The sequence below is a fragment of the Bidens hawaiensis genome, unplaced genomic scaffold, assembly GCF_021521415.1.
Source record: "Bidens hawaiensis isolate Kalapana, Puna unplaced genomic scaffold, B.hawaiensis_p1.1 tig00017570_1, whole genome shotgun sequence".
NCBI classification, from domain to species: domain Eukaryota; kingdom Viridiplantae; phylum Streptophyta; class Magnoliopsida; order Asterales; family Asteraceae; genus Bidens; species Bidens hawaiensis.
Genome location: NW_027492658.1, coordinates 31,075 through 42,311, shown reverse-complemented (window position 1 = coordinate 42,311; position 11,237 = coordinate 31,075). Strand labels below are relative to the sequence as shown.

The 11,237-nt window shown below is 31.1% G+C and overlaps 1 pseudogene across 1 annotated transcript; it reads right to left on the bottom strand.

The window, feature by feature from the left end:
• Window positions 1–7,797: 7,797 nt before the first annotated feature.
• LOC143554246 (ACT domain-containing protein ACR2-like) lies at window positions 7,798–10,765 on the bottom strand (annotated as a pseudogene). Its single transcript, XR_013138978.1, has 7 exons — window positions 10,690–10,765; window positions 10,545–10,596; window positions 10,326–10,440; window positions 9,592–9,659; window positions 8,789–9,486; window positions 8,480–8,584; window positions 7,798–8,374 (listed from the first exon to the last, which is right to left on the bottom strand). The product of XR_013138978.1 is annotated as an ACT domain-containing protein ACR2-like (transcript).
• Between the last annotated feature and the right edge of the window lie 472 nt (window positions 10,766–11,237).

Below are 11,237 nucleotides of genomic sequence, written 5' to 3'. Positions count from 1 at the left end.
TTTAAAAAATAAAAATTTAATATTAAAAAGATTTTTTTATTAAAAACACCAACATGTGTAATTTTAATTTTTAACATTTGATGGGCATCCGCCATTTCAAATGGGCAGATGTGAATAGTTTATGTTTTCTACCTGATTTGATCACACCATTACCTTTTCTTTTTATTCATTTTTATTTTTCTAAATAACTCTTTTTTGAAAAATAATAAGTCTTAATACTAAGAAAGATTTTTTTAAAACACTAAATTTAAAAAAAACATTTTTCTTTTTATTATTTATTATTTTTCCAACAACAGTATTTAAGAAAAATAAAAATTTAATATTAAAAATATTTTTTTATTAAAAACACTAATATATGTAATTTTAAAATACATTTATTCTGGCATCCTCCATTTGAAATGGAAGATGTCCTCTTGACATCCGTCATTTCAAATGGCAGATGTGAACAATACCCGTACTTTCATATCTGACCCAGATTTGACAACTTATTAATTTAATATATTTAAATCACTAACAATCTTTGATATTTGAGTATTTGAGGAAGTTTGTAGCTTGTTATAATATTATATTTTGACTCCAATAAATGCAAAAATTATATTTTAAAACTTTGCATTAATTTTCAAATATATTATTTATTACAAATCGATTATTTTACACTATTATATTAAATAATTATCTTTGCATTAAATATGTTCACTAAAAGATATGCATCTTTTTAATCTAGATATAAAAAATATAGAAAATTAGATGCAAATTGGACTATATATATAAAAATCCTACATGAATAATCCTCAAAGTAAAATCATCTACAAGTTCCACTATAAAGCATATTTTTGTTGCGTTTAAGTACAAACATGTCTAAGTCTGCATACACTTACTTTGTGCTACTTATAATGATTAAGTACGATCTTTGATGTTTTGTCTAATAAAATATCAGTGACTTGTTTTGATATTATTACAAATTGTTTGTTCAATTGCATTTACAGTAATAAACTAAATGTTTAGGTCAGATACAACAAACAAAAATTAAAATATTTTCTTTTTATTATTTTTCGAACAAAATTATTTAAGAAAAATAAAAAGATTTAACATTAAAAAGATTTTTTAAATTAAAAACACTAATATATGTAATTTTAAAATACATTTATTCAGGCATCCTCCATTTGAAATGGAAGATGTCCTCTTGACATCTGTCATTTTAATGGCAGATGTGAACAGTACCCGTACTCTTATATCTGACCCGGATTTGACAACTTAGTAACTTAATATATTCTAAAAAAATTCATATTTGATATTTAAACGAGACTAGCCCTGCTTATCATCTTGTCATTTTCATACTCTATCAATGTAATTTTTTTATATTGGTATCAATGTCTTGTAATTTCAAACCATTTCTAGTAAAACTATATTGGGGGATGTGAACATATTTCGTATGTAAACGGAGTTGTTCGGTGTGATGAATCTACCAATGCAACTTCGTTTATTATGAGATACCAAATGAAATATGAAGAATTTGTTGCTTTGATTTGTAATCACGTGCAAATTGAGCAACAAACCAATAAATTTCAGTTGCTACTCTATTTCACATTTCAAGGCACATGTGATTCCTCATTTATCGTTGGGGATGATAGTATGAGCATGTTGTATTATCTAGCTGAATCTGTTGAAACCCGATCGGGTTGACCCGATGAACAACTCTAGTAATAAAATACTGTATATTAACAAATGGTTCTGCCTCTTTGAACACTTACAACATGCAGATCTCTTTAAAACATATAATTAGCTAATAAAAAGTTTTAAAAGATATTAAATAGACATACTTAGCTCCATATGATTTCGTATAATTGTAGGTCAACTGACTCCCATCTTCGGTGCTAAACACCCGATCCTAGTCCAAGCCCACAATTGTAAAAGATACACCAGACCATATATCTTAGTAGCTGATGGGTCTGTTGCTTTAGATAAGTTTCGGTAGAGGCATGCTAGCATAGCGCTACCCCAACTCAATTTTCCACATTCGTTGAAATCAACTAGGTGATTTAAAAAATGAAGAGAAACTGTAATACTGTATGGCTTGTGCTATCAGCATATAAAGTCGTGCCACATAAATAAAGAATTATACATCGTGCACGTCGTTCGCATTGTAAATCAGCTGCGTTTGGCCCTAATGGTGCCAAAATTTTCTTCAAAAAGATTTGACGTCTTTATACAATTACCCAAAATATCACTGTTTACGGGTTTAATTCCTAATAATTGTTGACATCGATAGGAACGTTGTTCAACTTGTATCGATGTTTCCTTCCCCGATACAATCGCACCCTCTACCGGTAACCCAAATAAGACATTAACGTCTTGTAACATTACTGTTACCTCGCCAAATGGTAGGTGAAAAGTATTTGTCTCGGGTCTCCATCTCTTGACCAATGCGGTTATCAATCCATGGTCAAGTTGCTTATATCCACAATCCAGCACACCACTAAACCCGGCACGATGTACGCAATTTTTAACGTCATCAGGGACTGAGGTTCAGTCTGGGTCATTTTCATGGGAAAAAGTAAATTTACAAGATGCGTGTTTGAGGTTCAGACGTTTTATGGCGGACAAATTGTATGCTAGACGCAGTATGTAGTCAGTTAATGTTGGGATGTTCTAGTTGTTATTATTATTATTATTATTATTATTATTATTATTATTATTAGTATAATTATTATTGTTGTTGTTGTCTACCAAACATCTAACCACTCCATCTATATGTACCCACCTTCTCTTTGTTGCACTTATCCACCTTTAACATCAATTTGTGGGAATGACAAATCGTGAACACAACATTCACCTACATTTTCATATTCACATCAATGTTGAAGAGCATATCCATCATAATCACCGCCCCCAAAATATTCAACAACCAAGCCGTCACACGCCCAATCAACGACACAGTCACCATCACCATAACCATCACCGTCGTCGTAGTATGCAACAACCATGTCCTAACCAACCCATGCAACAACCAAACCATAACTAACCAATTCAACAACCAAAAACAAACCCTCCATTTGAACAACCAAATCGTCAATTTGTTGAAGAAGATGATGGACTAGAAAGGCCTTTTGAAGGCTCCGCTTTTGAAGAATATCTCGCTGAAATAGAATTTCAAGCTTATCGAGAGTTATTGGAAACTCAAGAGTATTATTCAGAAGCAGAAGACCACAACTCTTAGGTTATTAAAGTATGTTTAGTTAGTGTTTAATTATGTTTAATTGTGGCTCACCATATGTGTAATATTATATGTTTGTAATGTTAATGTATTAGAAACACAACTCTTAGTTTATTATATGTGTGATATATCTCAGTGCTTTCTCTATAAACATATAAAATAAATAAAACAATCAAAACGATAACTGACAGTAGCAATGTAGCACTATTAGAAAAATAATAAATAATAAAAAGAAAAAATGTATTTTTTAAAATTAGTGTTTTTAATATTTAAAAAATCGTTCTTAATATTAAGAGTTATTTAGGAAAATAAGTAAAAGTAAAAACAAAAAGGTAGTGTGTTGTGAAACCAGCCAGAAAGTACACTATTCACACCCGCCATTTGAAATGGCGAATGTCAGGATGACATATTCCACTTCAAATGGCGGATGTCCATCAAATATTAAAAATTAAAATTACACATGTACCATACTTAATAAAAAAATCTTTTTAATATTACATTTTTTAAATAACCATATTTCGAAAACTAATAAATAATAAAAATAAAAAAGCGTATGTTATCAAAATTACATATGTTAGTGTTTAATGTTAAAAAACTTTCTATTTTTTTAAAGTTATTACAAAATAAGTAAAAATAAAAATAAAAAGTAGTGTGTGGTCAAATCAGCCAGAAGTACACTATTCACATCCGTCATTTGAAATGACGGATGTCAAGAGGAAATCTGCCATTTCAAATGACGGATGTCTGAAAAATCCAATGGCGGATGTCAAGAGGAAATCTGCCATTTCAAATGACGGATGTCTGAAAAATCTATTCTTTAAATTACATATATTAGTGTTTTTAATAAAAAAAAATTTTTAATACTAATTTTTTTTATTTTTTTATATAATGTTATTTTGAAAATAATAAATAATAAAAAATTGTGTTTTTAAATTACATATATTAAGTGATTTTAATAAAAAAAAAGTATTTCTTAATATTAACTTTTTATTTGTTAATTTAGGAAAATAAGTAAAAATAAAAAGAAAAATGTAGTGTGTTGTCAAATTAGCCAGAAAGTACACTATTCACATCCACCATTTGAAATTGCGGATGTCAAGATTACATCTTCAATTTCAAATGACGGATGTCCATTGATGTGCAAAACGGTCTATTAAAAACTTAAACTAACCTAGACACTCTAGTTTTAAATTTATAAACCTAGACTCTCCTAATGCTAGACCACTAGACATGTAAGTGTACCTATCAACTATAGTAAAGCCTAATGAAGTCCGGATGTCAAACTCATAGGACACTAGCGACACTTAAATTAGACTCAGACTAATAACTTAAATAAATAGATTTAATTGATTATTTTTGTCTTTTTTAATTATTAACTATAAATTAAATAATATTTAAACTAAAACTGACACGAACAAATAGAGGTAAAACTCAAACAGGGGAAACAACTACCTAGGTAAGGAATCCTACTAGTCAACTCGTAAACTCTCGGAATTGGATTTATGATTGGTACCGTATTCTAAAAATATGAAATTTAAGAAATAACTATAGTAAGTTAGATCACCTCCCGGTCTCACCAACAATACCTAAGAACCCTAAAAATCATGTAAGCTCAACGGTTTAATGGTTCGGATCACCTCCCGGTCTTACCTTACCTAACTATGCTAAGGTACCCAAAGAATAAATTACCTCCCGGTCTCTCTAATCACAAAACACCCTAAGGCGTAAAGGGGTATTTTTATTTAATTCGGATCTCTAAGAATCTAAGAGAATCTAGGGTAACTCACTCTCGTGCAATCACTACCCAAACCCGCAAAAGACCAAAACAGATGACACTTAATTACCTCCCGGTCTCTCAAGTGACAGAATATAAGGTATCTCTAAACTCTCAATTACCGTTCCTATGGAATACGTTAACTATAAACCATAAACTAGTTGTAAACACACAGTAAACAACCTAATATGCATCCATACATGAAAGACGTTCACAAAGACGCATATGGAACAAAAATTGATTATAAATTAATACCAAATACGCATAAGCATCACAACTAAATAAAATAAAAACTTTACCAAAGCATGAACCAATCAATAATACATCCAAAACTGAAAATAAAACGAGTCTAACAAGTATTCATCAAAACCCATGCAGTATAACAATTTTAGCCAATCATAATTATAAACAAAGCAAAAACAAAATAAATATTACAGTTCATCAAATAACATCAAATAATAAAGTTGACCTTCTTGCTTCTTCTTTCAACTTAACAGTAGCCAAAACAAAGGGGCTGCCTCCTTTGACTTGCGTCGTGTGTCCTCTCACAGTAGGGTTAAAACCCCTTTTGTTGCGTCCCCCTTTCCTTGTGGCTGTCCATTATTTTCCTTTTATTTTCGTTCTTCAAAAACCCTCGATGCATCTCTCTTTTTTAGTGGGCTTTCCATTTATTATGTTTAATAAAAGCTCACATCTCAGCCAATGTCAAATTAAAACTCCATTATGCACAGCTCGAAGTGCGTTTTTGTTGGTGTTGTTTTTATCTAATAAAATAATAAAATATTAGCCACCAACAAACTAACAAAACCAACGACATTTAATTAAATTCATTTGTGCATATCATGTTTTATTGCCTGTAACATTAAATTAGAAGTAATCAATATATGTAACAAAATAAACAATCAGATCATAATACAAAACTATAACTTATTTTGTTATAGAGATTTTGAATTAGTTATAATTGTTGAAGGGTTTTACTCGTTTTAGCATGTTACATTATGAAATCTGTAAAATCTAAGTATGAGCCATTTAAGAGTAATATTTACTAAAACTAGCTCAAAAGTAACTCAAAGTGTAGGATATAATTATAATATTTATATATAATTTAGCCCATATCATCCATCAAAATATTAGAACATAGTGTTTTTATTAAGAAAAATCTTTTAATATTACATTTTGTTTTTTTATAAATAATGACATTTAGAAAAGTAATAACTAATAAAACGTATTTTAAAAACGTTATTTGTTAAATCCACGTTTTATTTGTTAAATAAGGTATTTGAAAAAGGTTATTAAGTAAATAATAAAAAGAAAAAAGTAAATAATATAAAGAAAAAGAGACTGGTGTGGTGAAATCAGTATTCACATCCACCTTTTGAAATGACGGATGTTAAGATGACATCTTCCATTTCAAATGGCGGATATCCTTCAAAATATTAAAACATGGTGTTTTTATTAAAAGAAACCTTTTTAATAGTAAATTTTGTATTTTTTAAATAAGGACATTTATAAAACTAATAAATTATAAAGAGACAAAACGTATTTTAAAAACGTTATTTGTTAAATAAGGTATTTAAAAAATGTTGTTATCTAATAAAAAAGAAAAAATAAGGAAATAATTACAATGATAAAAAAAATTTACATTGTGAAAGAGGTAATGGTGGTATTGTAAGATAAGTGTCAAAATTAAACTCTCATTTGTGATGCATGCCTTATATTTAAGCAGTTGGTAGACGCAATATCTGCTCCAACAATATTTATGTAGTTGTCATTATTCATATAATATAAATTTATGTAGTTTTTATAGTTGAAATTGTGATTTATTTAAAACATATGCATTATTTATTAAAGAAATTAAAATGTGGCTTTTTGGTATATATGTGTTACTTATTTAATATTATGGATGGGAGCCATTCCCCAAAAACGAGGCATTCAAACTTAAAGGGACTGGTGTGTTGTCATGTCAGGTTAGTCAAAATCACTATTCACATCCGCAATTTGAGTCAGGATGACATATTCCATTTCAAATGGCGAATGTCGAACAAAATTCGCTTTTACACATAGGGCAACCTACTTTGAAATCTGTGACCTACCAGTCAAACTGGCGGATCACCAAAGTTGACATCCGTCATTTCAAATGGCGGAAAACGAATAAAATATTCGTGATCCGTCATTTGAAATGACGGATCTCATGTTTGTCGTCCGCCTCACCAGACAAGATCTGACAGGCCCTACATGTTTGTTGAGATCCACCATTTCAAATGACGAATCTCCTATTTTTTTAATACTTCTTTTCTCTTTCCTATAATCCATTTTATCCTTCATGGTTTTCCTATTTTAAAATTTTTTTCAGGAAACAACGAATGATGCACAAATGTATAGGCCAATCAAGGAGTACCTGACATGGTATCACCCGGAGATCGGATAGACATGAGCAATTACACTTTGTCCAAGAAAAGTTTTATTGAAGTCAGAAGTAAGCTAGCTTAGAATACAAGTAATCAGATTCATACAAGATCTCATTGTTAACATTTCTTTAGCACGTGTGAAAGTGAAATAGAGCTGTGGCCAGGTCATTTCTCAATCCTTTAGTTTTATTGATTGTTTGATACAATAATCAGATTCATAATAAAGTACCATATTATTGTATGAAGTACAAAGTGTAGCATTAATTATATGAAAATGATTTGAAATATTAAAATGACTTGTCTTTTGATCTCACTTAACGCATACCATTACGCATATAATTAGTTGGACACTCAGGCTGGTCAGATTGGTTATGACAAGAATTGTTATTGTACGTTTATATATATCTTAAGAAGGTTGTTTTCAAGTTTACATATTAATGTGAATGATTATATATGTGCTGCAACTTTCATGGTATGCACGCAAACATGATTGCGAGACATTGGTGCAATCAAAGATTCGAAGTGGAATATGTACAGATCCTAACATAAACCTTGTTTATTTATGTACAAATTCTACAAAACCTAAAGAAAAATCTAGAATAAAGGCCTAAGTGATGTTACCTATTAAACCAAGTAGTTTACATGTAAGTCAAAAGACTGTGTGAAAGCCTCTCAATCTGAGACTTGAAGATATCTCCAATTGAGAACCTTGGCTTCACCGCAGGCGATGACTTCACAACTTTCTCATTCTTCACTGCTAGATCTATTAAACCCATCTCTCTTCATGGATTTCACCAACTCCATGTCCACGTTGTTTCCGACTACGTCCCTCACGTAGAATGTAATATCCACAGTACATTTGTCCATTTTTGTTGCTAAATCTGCTCTCAGCACTACTAGCCCCTTCTCACGAAGAACTCGTGTTATGTCTGATAGCAATCCTATCCTGTTATTTGCAGATAGTTCTAGTCGGGTTCCCTACGCAAACATGCAAATATATATAACACATAAAATCTCATGAGTGCTATTGAGGCCTTAGATTTTACAGGGTACGTTTATTTGTTTGCGAGAATGATGCAATACCTCACATACACGACGTTCCACTGCAGCCTCTAGGCATTTCATAGCATGCTGCTTCTCACTTTCTGAGCTTAATGCACCTCCATCAATCTTTCTTATAAAATACTCCTGTTAAAAAAGTTTAAATAGTTCCATAATAATAATAATAATAATAATAATAATAATAATAATAATAATAATAATAATAATAACTTAAGTCAAACCATGATGTGATGAATCTTCTAACTAGTTTGACAATATGAAATCCACAATAACAAAGACAATACGTTATAATGTTGGTAATTTTATGAAAATAGTTAGATGATTGCATACCTGAAAGGCATAGCCACCATGAGAATCAACAGATGCATGAGATATCACATACTGCATATCTACAAGTGTGCATACTGTATCAAACATAAGCCTTCTTCTATCCTTACATTGCACGGTGACGATCGAGTATCCCTTCTCAGAGCAGTTTTCAATTTGCACACTGTCTTTTGAGTCTTTTTCTCACCATTAGAATCAATTCCCACTGAGATCCCAGGAGGGCAGGCGCGCTGTTGTAGTGGCGGCACATCAAAGTCCTGAGCTGATAACAAGAGTTGATGCAACCGTCTCTCCACGGTGGTCATGGTGCCTTCACTGCCACCAGCCCTTATAAGGCCAATGGGCTTAACATCTGTATGTTGTGGGGACTGCAGATTAGTGTTTTCGGGTGTGCTAGAAGCATGTAGAATGGTGTTGAGGTGGTGTTTGATAGCCGAAAGACGATGGCTATCAATGCTTGTATTAGAGGATTGATCTGATATGTAGGCTACACAAGCCAAACAGGAGTTATGGCTCCAAGCATGGGCTTCAATAATGTTGCAATCGAGATCGGCTAGGGCCGCTGATATCTCAGAAAACAGGCCCGGGCGGTCTGTGGCGGTCATTTCAATAGCTGTTGGCTCTCCATGAAGATTAGTGTCATATGGTTTACTTGTTAGAGTTGTGATCTTTGATGGATCTATCCGTTTTGAACCTATAGCCTGTATTTCATGTTAATACGCGCTGAAGTTTTATATAAATACCTCATCAGATGCAAAAAACTTTAAAGATGGAGCAGTCATGAAAACATTTTCATGAAAATTTACCTGCTGGATGCAGTTGATGATTCTTTGGTCAGTCACTTTCTTGCCATTCTCCTCTTTAACATGGAATACTTATATAAAGCACAATAGTAACAAATTAGCCATGTAAATATATGATAAACACCTCAAGATTTCATTTTTGACTTTAGAAAAGTTTAATTAACTAAACTCCACTTTAAATTGATTCAAATTTCTGCATTTGTTTGAAATGATCAATTAATATTAGGCCATACAAAACTATGGTACGACATAATGTTTTTGGAGTTTCGAAGTCTAGAAACAGCAATGTCGCGTATTGGAGATTACCATAAATTTGAGTTTTGACATGATCAAACCTTAAATGTAAGCATGTGACTAATTTAGACTTTAGAGGTTGTTTAACGAATCAAATTTTGAGTTATTCAAGTTAATCGAGTCAGTTAATCCAATTTTGAAAATTTTGAAGCTAACCTCAAATTCAAATTCTGGTTGACTCAATTCTAAGAAAAAGTAAATCCAATATTATTGAAAAATATATATAAAATAAATTTATTCAAGTTATATGCATTTTTAATTGAATCGAAATCACAAATTCAATTTGGTATTCAAAATCCAAATTAATTCAGTTTAAAAATTTTAAAAATCAATTCGAAATTATAATGTATATCTAACCGAATCAATTATGATTCGATCTTGATTTAGTTAGCATTTTGAAAAGAGTATGTTTGGTATGAAAAGAGCCAAAATTGTTGATATACCATCCATGAACCATCTAGCATCAGAAGATATATAGCCTTTTGAGATAGTTAAGTTGACTTCTGTCAAGACCTGCACCACTTCCAGAAGTTGATCTTGCTTCTTTACACAATCTATCTGCATCTTAAACGACAAAGACATAATCAAACCCTTGAAACATAGATCCAGTTGACTCATTTACATCCGTTTTTATATTATGCGTAAATTTAAAAATCAATTACCTTCACAATGGTATAATCTTCTAAGCTTTCATTATCAAATGTAACCCTGCAACTGATCGATGAAAGCAAACCAAATGAGCATTAATGATGACTTAATTAAGAATGTTTCAACCACTTATTGGATATCAATCGCGGTATCACTTACGATGGACCGTTTATCCTTTCTGAAAGTGAATCAAATTCGGGATCAAAGTAGGGTGAAAAAGCCCTTGTCATGCTGCAAACTACACAAGAATAAGCATTAATGATGAGTATTAAACATAAACCCTAAATTTTTTGGTTTCAATATCTTTCTAGCTTTACTCATCAAAAAACAATTGGACTTTCATTATTAATAAAAGATATATCATTAAAAAGTAGTGTTTACATCGATACAAAAGGCAAATAGACAACAAGTTGCATTAACATTCGTTTCAAAATAATATTCATAGAACATGAGGTCATAACATTAATATTCATGATCCGTTTGACACGACTAAGTAGTTCAAAAAAGTATCAAATTCAAAGAGTATAAACACGTGTCTAGGGTTTATTATTCATGATCATGTAGCTGATCCATTATATCATACAATCTATTACTAAAATCAATCTGGAATATCATCTTACGGCTCATAAACTACTTTTCCATGCATGCAAACATTGTCGAAAGGAAACTAGCGTGTAAATACATATGATATTTATGTACATCTAAAT